The following is a 10,821-nucleotide window of genomic DNA, read 5'->3' as shown; positions in this document are numbered from 1 at the left end:
AATAGTACACTGTGGATTTGTTACACATGTCACAGAAAATTTCTTCATGGCAGAATGCCTCCAGAAAGTGTTGCAAATAATTTGGTTTTGGATCCCATTCCACCACAGCTGAAGAACTTAAATTCATTGGAACAACATTTGATTGCAATAAACATTCCTTTTATGAAGATGCTTGCTTTACCAAAAGGGGGACAAAATGGTGTTCATGGACCTGTCACGTGTGTACCATCTAATGTCCCTCAGATTGCAAGTATACTTCCAAGACCAGAGCATGATGATTTAATGATCCGTGTGAAATTAAAGAGAAAGTTTACAGAGAAACATACAAAGGCCACTATGAATATCAATATGTAAACACTGCTGCTATTCATAAAGCTTTCTCGTACTTGAAACAACATAACCCATGGTATAAAGATATTACCTTCAACAACGAATGGATTAATCCACTGAACAAAATTGAACAACCCAATGAAAATGATGACATACATCAGCACACATGTGAAGCTATGTCTTTTGACAATGAAACCTGTGTTCAGGTTAATCCAGAAAACGCTTATGATGAACAATCCATTGAAAAAAAACCAGATGATGAAGACATTGATGAAACAATACATGATACACAGCAACATGGAATGTTCAATGATACATGTTTACAACCTGTTGATATTGTCCAAGAGGTGATGGATCAGCACTTTGATGGAATTTTGTCTCTGGCCCCAGCACAAGACAACAACCCAGTCAGATTATTAACCAATGAAGGCAATGAATCAAAATGCTTTCCTGTTCTTTTCCCCAAAGGAACCGGTACTTTTAATGATACTAGGGAAGAAAAGTTGACCTTGTGTAGATATTTGAATAACCGGATACTCAATTCAGATGGGAGATTTGCAAAGAACCTGGACTACATTTTTTATGCACAATATTTATCTGAGATTAACCAAGTGGTCTCAAATGTATCTATTGCACTAAGAAAAGGATACGACTCTGGTAGAAAAATTACATCAGACATGCTAATGAACAAACATTCACTTCAAAGAATTCTCAATTTTGACGAGGGATACAAATTCATGAAACTTATCAGAGGCACACCTGCTTTCTGGCAAAGTGTTCAGAAAGAACTTTTTGCAATGGTCAGACAACTTGGAATCCCAACATGGTTTTGTTCATTTTCTTCAGCTGACATGCGACGGAAAGAGACATTGGAAATTTTCCTCCGGCTAGAAGGGAAACATATAAATGCTGATCATCTGGACTGGTCAGAGAGATGTGATCTCTTGAGAAAGAATCCCGTAACAGCTGCCAGAATGTTTGATTATCGCTTTCGTTGTTTCCTTAAAGATGTCATCATGTCACCAGCTCAACCAATTGGAAAAATTGTTGACTACTTCTACAGAGTGGAATTTCAACAACAAGGTTCACCTCATACTCATTGTCTATTCTGGGTTGAAAATGCACCTCAAGTTGATAAAGCTGATGATGCAGATGTTGTAGCATTTATTGATCAATATGTGACATGTGAAATGCCACCTGTTGATGATAAGGAAATGCACAACATTGTTTCTACTGTGCAACAACACAGCAAAAGGCATTCAAAGAGCTGCAGAAAAAACAAAACTGTCTGTCGCTTTAACTTCCCACGGCCACCATCAAAAAACATTCATTACAAGGAATAAAATTTCTGAAGAACAAATGCACCACAATAGTGAGCCTAACCAAAAAGAACCACAACAACAAATCAATCATCCAAGGCATTCAATGGAACTTGCAGGACAGATTATGGAGAGAGTACGGTCAGTTGTCATGAATGCTGACATCTTTTGACTCTCCAGATTCCCTCTTTGCATCTATTGGTATATCCCATTAGCTGTTTGAAGCTGCATGACATGCTGTTTGAAGCCGCATGACAAAAAAACCAATGTTGTTTTACAGAGAAAACCATCCGATGTTTGGGTAAATCAGTACAACACACAACTTCTCAGATGCTGGAACGCAAATATGGATATTCAGTATGTTGTTGACGCCTACTCTTGCACTGTGTATATAATATCTTATATATCTAAGCAAGAGAGAGAAATGGGATTATTGCTACAACGAGCACAAAGAGGCCTCAAATAATATTGATGCCAAACTAGCCTTACGGAAACTTGGCAGTGTTTATCTTCATAACCCTGAAGTATCTGCGCAAGAGAGCATATACCGATTAACAAATATGAGACTCAAAGAGGGATCAAGAAAGGTTCAGTTCATTCCAACTGGTGAACATCCTATCAAAATCTTCTTCAGAAAAGACTTGAATGTATTAACACTGAAAAAGACAGCATATGGATGAACAGCATCACAGACAAATACAAAGGAAGACCAAAAACAGAAGCATTTCCTGAAATCAGAGTACAGAATTCTGCCAAAATCTGACAAAGTCATCACCTAACACCATAAAACTGGATAAGGACTTAGGATTTGTAATGAAGAGGACACGCACAGACTCTGCTGTTGTGCGTTGTGCCTGCTTCTCACGCACAAAAAATCCTGAGAAATATTACCACAGTATTCTACAGTTAGGCCTATTCCTTCCTCATTACAACGATTGTGAGTTGAAACCACCAAACTTCAACACCTTTGAAGATTTCTATCACACAGGGTTTGTCAAAATGATGACCACTGAACTTAAGGCTGTGACATTTCTGGTTGACACAAACCAGAAACTGTTTGAAAAAGAAGCTGATGGAATTGACAAGGCTCAAGAACATCTAAACAGAGATGGACCATGGGCGCTAATTTGCCCAGAATCAGAATTACAACGTCTACAGTGTCTGGAAGCAATGACCAATCATGTAACAAACACAGAGGAAACTGATTAAATTCTTCCTGATCTGCAGCCAAATGAAACCAACACTTTCACAATTGAACCTAGGTTCTGTGGGTTGAAAAAGGACGCTGCAATGTGTCTGGTACGGTCACTAAATGAAAAACAGTTGCAGTTATTTTACAAGATTCGCCAGTGGTGTTTACAAAAACTCAACAATGAGAACCCAGATCCATTTTATGTATTCATCACTGGAGGAGCTGGCACAGGCAAGTGCCACCTGATAAAAGCAATCAATTATGAAGCATGTCGTATCTTATCACAGCTATCAGAAAACCCAGATGACACGCATGTGTTACTGACTGCTCCAACCGGTGTCGCTGCTTACAACATTGATGCTGCTACAATACACAACTGTTTTTCAATTGGAATAGATGTCTCATTACCATATCAACCACTTGCAGAAGAAAAAATCTATACTTTGAGAGCCAAACTCAACAAGCTCCAAATACTGATTATTGATGAAATGTCCATGGTTGATCATAAACTTCTTACATATATCCACGGACGGTTAAGACAGATCAAACAAACAGGTGACTATTCCTCTTTTGGTAAAGTGTCTATCATTGCAGTAGGAGACCTATATCAATTGCCACCAGTCAAAGGAAAACCCTCGTATACACAAACAAGTGGTGTCAACTTATGGGAAAATCATTTTGCTGTAACAGAACTCACTGAAATTCTCAGGCAGAAAGACACAGACTTTGCACAGTTGCTGAATCACTTAAGAAAACACAATAAAAAAGCAACCACTGCAACAACAAGATATCAACATGCTGAAAAGTCATGAGACCGGAGAAGGAGAATTAAGTGAAGATCTTCACAGTTATGCAACAAACCAACAGGTTGACACTCATAATTTTCAGATGTTGGACAAAATGTGCCCTCATACCACTTCCATTGAAGCTCAAGATTTTGACAGGGCTGCTAAAACTGGTCGCTTGCAAAGAACAATCACACACCATGTCAAAGTTTACAATACTTGTTTGGTAAATACACTGCATCTTGGCATACATGCACATGTCATGTTACTGAAAAACATTGATGTTTCAGATGGACGTGCAAATGGAGTATTTGGAACAGTTTCTGACATTTGTTACAAGGATGATGACACTTTCCCATCAATGATATATGTCACCTTTGATAATGAAAAAGTCGGAAAAATGGCTCGAACTAAGAAACCATCCTCAAAAGCTGGACTGGAAAAAGCCACACCAATTGAGCCTGAAGAGGACAGAATAACAAACAGCGGTGGTGTGAGACGTCAGTTTGCTCTGAAATTAGCTTGGGCTTGCACTGTTCACAAAGTACAAGGCTTAACAGTGGAGAAAGCTGTTGTTGTCTCTCTCAAGAAAATGTTTACTTCTGGACAAGCATATGTAGCACTGAGTCGTGTAACATCTCTTGAAGGACTCATCGTAGAATAATTCACACTTCAATAACATTCTGTTTAACATTCAACATAAAGCCACTGGAAGCAAACGTTGCCATCCTCTACAGACCACCATCCTACAGTTTGGGTACTTTCAGAACAAAACTGCTGCATTTGATTGATCATCTTGACACATTCTTTGGAACCAAAATAATAATGGGCGACTTCAATGAAAATCTCTTCATCACACTTCAATACAAAACATGCCTGCATTCATTCAGCCACCACTTCAATCCTTGAATACAATGTACAGAATTTTTTTGCACAATGTTCAAGGACTTTCTGCTCATATCCAAGACATTCAATGTGATCACAGGTATTTTGCAGCTGACGTCATTTGTGTGACAGAAACATGGCTAAACCAAGAACATTCTACCCAAGACACTCATCTCAACAACTTTTCATTTTACAGCAAACCAAGGTGCCTTGCATATGATGACACTGAACATATCTTCATGGAACTGAAGAAACAGCAGCATGGTGGTGTTGGAGTTTACTTTAAAAATGATGCAGACTGCAACATCACACATTTGCCATGTCTAAACATTGAATGTTTAACATTCAACATAAAGCCACTGGAAGCAAACGTTGCCATCCTCTACAGACCACCATCCTACAGTTTGGTTACTTTCAGAACACAACTGCTGCATTTGATTGATCATCTTGACACATTCTTGGGAACCAAAATAATAATGGGCGACTTCAATGAAAATCTCTTCATTACACAAACTGTTCAAGATTTCATGCAGCAACATGGATACACTCAACTAGTTAAACAAGCTACTACTGAAACTACTGAAAAGGCCACCTTAATCGACCGTATCTATGTCAAAGATAACACATCTTATAAAATTGATATTCAAATAATGCAAACATATTTCAGTTTCCATAACTGTATTGTCATTGATGTTTTCCAGTAAATCAATACAAATTCCAGGAAACAAATGCTGAATCAAATTATTGCCTCTCATGCAGCCTATGACACAAGACCAATGCCATTCGCTAACTGAAGCAAACAATGCAAACTAAGTGCATTAATCCATCCACCACTCTTTCCAATACATTTATTTATTTGTCCCAACCCGCCACATATTGATTTTCTAGTTTTTTACACTTGTAAAATGGGTAAAATATTCCACAGCTGCACACACCACATTGATTCGCTCAGCCCCTCCTTGCCCCGCTTCTCGCTGTCTCACTCTCTCTCTCTCTCTCTCTCTCTCTCTCACAAACACATCGACAATGGACCCATCTGTGAATAGGCCCTCCTTTCCTTGCACACTCTGAAAATCAAAACGTGATCATGCACAGGAGGAAGGTTTGTTGTTGGCTTTTCCCCACAGACAACACAGCTGCCCAAATTCCTGAATACAATCAATCCGGAGTTCACAAATGGTTAGTCTCATTAACACCTCTGTACACATTTTTCCATAACTGATGCATTCAACTTAACTCTCATAAGTTCCTCTACCTATGTTCTTAACAAAACACTGGGATACAAATTTTGGGATACATTTTGAAAATAGAAAATCAATATGCACCACAATTATATCAACAAATACCATCTTTGGGGAAACAACACTATATTCTGTAAATACATTGCACTACTTAACCCCATTTCCAGTATGAACTGTGAACATGATCTCTTTACGATGAACAGGGTGAGCATCACTTTGAAAAGCACAACAAATAATTTCACATTTTCTTTATATTACTGCACTTTCTGGTTTTCCTTTTTTCTTTCCTTTATCCTCAGGTGAAAAAAGACCTCCGAAACCAGCTTCAAGGAACAACACCTGGCTGCCTACTTCAGCATCTCCTTAAATGGACCCCATCCTGACGCCTTCCCATATGAAAGTGCATTGGAATATTTTTCCACAAAGCCCCGGTAAAATAAGATGTAGAAACAAACAGTGCACACTTTGCAACAAGTAGGCTGTGCAGCAGTCACTTAAAGTGTAGCAATGCAGCACTCACTGTATATTTTCCCACTTATTTTACACAAAGTGTTGCCAGTGGAGCACTGTATATTTTCCCGTTATTTCACAAACTCTACCAATTGAGCACTCACTGTATATGTTTTCCAGTTCTTTCACACAAATTAAAGCTATAGACCACTGTATATATTTCCTTATTTGTTTGACACATCTTGAAGCCATGGAACTGTATATATTATGTTATTTCTTTCTCACAAAGTACTTCCCAATTCAAATATTTCCAGTGCCCCACCTTATATGGTATTATTTCATAACTCATTTTAAAAAGCGTGTGCCTCCCCCCCCCCAGTCAGCTACCACTAAAAATACAATCTCATTCTGTGGAGAGGGGCATACAGGGGATGACCAATAATTGGATGGCCCATGTGCGTTATTTTGTATATTACATTTGCATTTATTTTCCCTTTGCGTTTTTGTGCTCTCTTGCCATTTTACTTATGCTTTTACTCTGTATTTTTTTCTTTATTTATATTACAATTAAAAAAATTTACTTAATCTTTTTGTGATCTCTTGCCTTTTTTATTTGTGATTTTCCTTTTCACGTTTTATTTCCACAGATTTTCACTTGGTGTTTTCTGGTCTCTTGCCATTTTGTTCATGATTTTCATTTGTCTTTTCACATTTTTTATTTGCATACATTTTTACTTGGTGTTTTTCTCATCACTTGCCATTTTATTTGCAATTCCCAGTCTTTTCTGTGTCATTTTCCAAAACACTTTCAAATAAACAATTACTTTTATCCTATTACTGGTTACATTAAATAATACATTTAAATATGCAATTATCCTTAACGACATTGACTGGAACTTCTTGGACTAAAAATCACTAGATCTTTACCATTCCCACATTGTCTTACGAAAACTTTCTTTACACACTGTACAGACTTCATTGTATACTTAGCCACATTTGTATTTTACAGTCTCTCTCAAGCAGGCCCATTTTTTAAGCTACACTGACAGTAGTGGTATCATATGAAACTACAGATCTTGGATACAAGCCATGTCATGCTACCTCATCTGCAAAGGGAATCAATATTACTGTCATCTATACTATCCAGTTTTTATTAGGGCTCCAAGCAGCAAAGCTGCTGAAACCTTATTGTCTCTGTTAGGACTATTCTTATTTTTCTTTACTAAAAGTTTCTCAGACTCAGCAACCATACGTCCTACACCAACCACATTTGATACATGGCTTCCTATGCCCCCCACTACTCAAGCACTACAAATCACCTATGTCCACCAGATGGTGCCAGTATAACAAACGGTCATGCTTAAAAAGCCCATAAATCCCACACCATAAACCACATCAACACAAAACTTCATTCACCTATGCATCTGAACGTGCTCTACAACTTTGCCATTGTATCCACCTATGTCCACCATATTCTTTGCCCACCACTTTTACTTTTTTAAAAACAGGTTTTTCTACAAGGCTTTTTCAATTTTGCCTCACTCTCACCAAATCAGATACACAGCCTCAGCAGAACAACCTACATAAACGCAATATAAATGGGCCCAGTCACATACACGTTATGCCCGCTATCAACCAACATACTTCTCTAACATCAACGAAACATGTCTCTTACCACAAAATTGCCCATAAGTCATCAATATTTCCTACAATCTTCATGATATTCACTACATATGTTGGATGAACATATATGATCATGACAACAAAACCATTTTAAGATCGCTCCATAGCAGCCACAATACTGCCAAAAAACATGTATGCCCAATGCTTGGACCCCTCCCAATGCCGTTTACAGCTTAAATTAGGGGTCCAAGCAGCGAAGCTGGTGGAACCCTATTGTATCTGTTAGGATTATTAGGGGGTCCAAGCAGCGAAGCTGGTGGAACCCTATTGTATCTGTTCGGATTATTATTAGGGGTCCAAGCAGCAAAGCTGGTGGAACCCTATTGTATCTGTTAAGATTATTATTATTAGGGGTCCAAGCAGCGAAGCTGGTGGAACCCTATTGTATTTGTTAGGATTATTAGGGGTCCAAGCAGCGAAGGTGGTGGAACTCTATTGTATTTGTTAGGATTATTAGGGGTCCAAGCAGCGAAGCTGGTGGAACCCTATTGTATCTGTTAGGATTATTATTAGGGGTCCAAGCAGCGAAGCTGGTGGAACCCTATTGTGTCTGTTAGGATTATTATTATTAGGGGTCCAAGCAGCGAAGCTGGTGGAACCCTATTGTATCTGTTAGGATTATTAGGGGTCCAAGCAGCGAAGCTGGTGGAACCCTATTGTATCTGTTAGGATTATTAGGGGTCCAAGCAGCGAAGCTGGTGGAACCCTATTGTATCTGTTAGGATTATTAGGGGTCCAAGCAGCGAAGCTGGTGGAACCCTATTGTATCTGTTCGGATTATTATTAGGGGTCCAAGCAGCGAAGCTGGTGGAACTCTATTGTATCTGTTAGGATTATTATTATTTTATTTATTTATTTATTTTTTCCGCTAAAAGTGTCTGAGGCTCAGCAACCATAAGTCCTAGAGCAACCAAATTTGGCAGGTGGGTTCCTATGGCCCCCCACGACTCAGGCATTAAAGATCACCTATGTCGGCCAGATGGTGGCGCTATAACAAAGGGTCATGTGTAAAAGGCCATAACTCCCACACCATAAGTTAGATCAACACAAGACTTAATCGACCTATGCATGTGAACGTGCTCTACAACTTTGTCATTGGCACCACCTATGTCCGCCATATTGTTTGCCCACCATTTTGACTTTTTTATTAGTTGGGGTGCGGAAGAGCTGGAGCTCCAAATCTAAGTGTTACCACATCTAGTAAGCTTCTTTTCGGCAAGCGACATCCATGGCAACGCAAGTAATCTGACACCGTAGGGTGTAGTTTTTATCAGTGAGGGGAGCGTCTGAACGTCGGGGAAGCAATGGAAGACAGTGCTGGCCAGAGTGCATGCTAGGCTACTAAAAGTTTGTTAGTAAAAGCTTTCTGAGAGCATGAATCATTACTTTTCTTTGGCATGAAGACAGTATCGGGTGAGTTCGTTTAGTCTTTGAATCTGTCATTATGCTGAGAAATAGCTAAACCATTTTCTTGATAGGTTTTGAGTTTTTGTGCAAACGCGCGAAAACACGCTGGTATAATAAAACAATGACGGTAATACATATATAGTCCATTTTGTTCTGTTGCTACCATAATATAACAAACTTTCTTGTGTATACACCTGCAGTTTCTCGCTGCAATTACTAATATTGAATATAAACAAAAGACGCAATTAATGCTGTAGTCTGCCAATGTCGAAATTAAAAATAGGGTACTCTGCGGGAAGCACGCAGGTAGGCTACACTGTAAAAATGGATTTGGCTTGTTTGTTATCCTAACTAATTTTTTAATGTCAATAGGACGTGGGTTCGTGGAAAAAGTTGTTTTAACTTAAAATAATTAGTTGACAACCTCTCAACTACATGAAAGTTCTCTCATTCAAAATACGATGTTATCTTAACTAAATAATATACGTGGGCGAAGTTGGCAATGTGCATCCTCACGTGGCTACGTACGTCATGCGTCAAGTGGCTTATGGGAAAGCAGCGCGAAGTTGGAGCAAGTGAGAGACAACAGAAAGCCGAAAAAGAACAGAAGAATTACAGGTGAGTACAAATTATTCTAAGCATATGGGTAATATTAAAAGGTGTAGCGTTTTATTCAATTCCACGACCTTCCCGTGACTTTTGTGTGTAGTAAACGGAACTGCAAAAAGTAGGCTAACAGTTGTCTTGTGGTATCGTAGCCCCCATCGAACTCTAGTTAACTAGCTAGCTGGCTTGCTAACGATGAGTTCTAAGGAGAGTTCTGATGGGGCTATATGTATGATAAATGATCGACAACACAGCAACTTGCAAATTAACGGTAACCGTATGAAAGTGAACGTCGTGGGTGGAAGAAGAATTGTAAGGTGAGTACAAATTAAGTTATCATTTGTATAACGTTAGCTAGTTAATATTAAAAACTGTATAGTTAGCGTTATCGTGTAGTTAGCTTGCTAGCTAACGAGGCTTCGGGTGGGGCTAGCATGTATGCTAATTTATGGTCGACTACACAGTAAAGCTGCACACTTCCATTGGAAAACCGTCTGGGTTAATTGCCTGTGTTCTGTATCTCTCCTATGCAGCCAAAGTTCGCCGAAGTAAAAAAATATTTTAATGTGTCAGTTACTTGTACACTGCGCTGAATAAAACCAGTGATTCAACATCTGTATGCGTTATAAAAAAATATTTACTTACGAGCCGGCAGCATGAAATACTATGGTGAGAAGAAGAGCGGACGTTTTTTTCTTTATTTCACCCAGAGACTGTAAAAAATATGGACAAAGCTACTGTGACGTCCGCCATTGACTCCGTTTTGAAGCTCAATGGTGGGCACGGCCATGTTCTCGATTTGGAGCCAAAACCATAGAGTTAAGCGGTCTTGTGATTTTTACAATGTGATTGACAGTCCGGTGCGGAAAAGCCCATCAACCTGAACGAACGACTGCAGAACGAACTTGAGCCTAGCTGACTGT

The sequence above is a fragment of the Anguilla anguilla genome, chromosome 2 (genome assembly GCF_013347855.1).
Source record: "Anguilla anguilla isolate fAngAng1 chromosome 2, fAngAng1.pri, whole genome shotgun sequence".
NCBI lineage: Eukaryota > Metazoa > Chordata > Actinopteri > Anguilliformes > Anguillidae > Anguilla > Anguilla anguilla.
The sequence above is the reverse complement of the archived record's forward strand: the minus strand, read 5'-3'. Positions refer to the sequence as shown.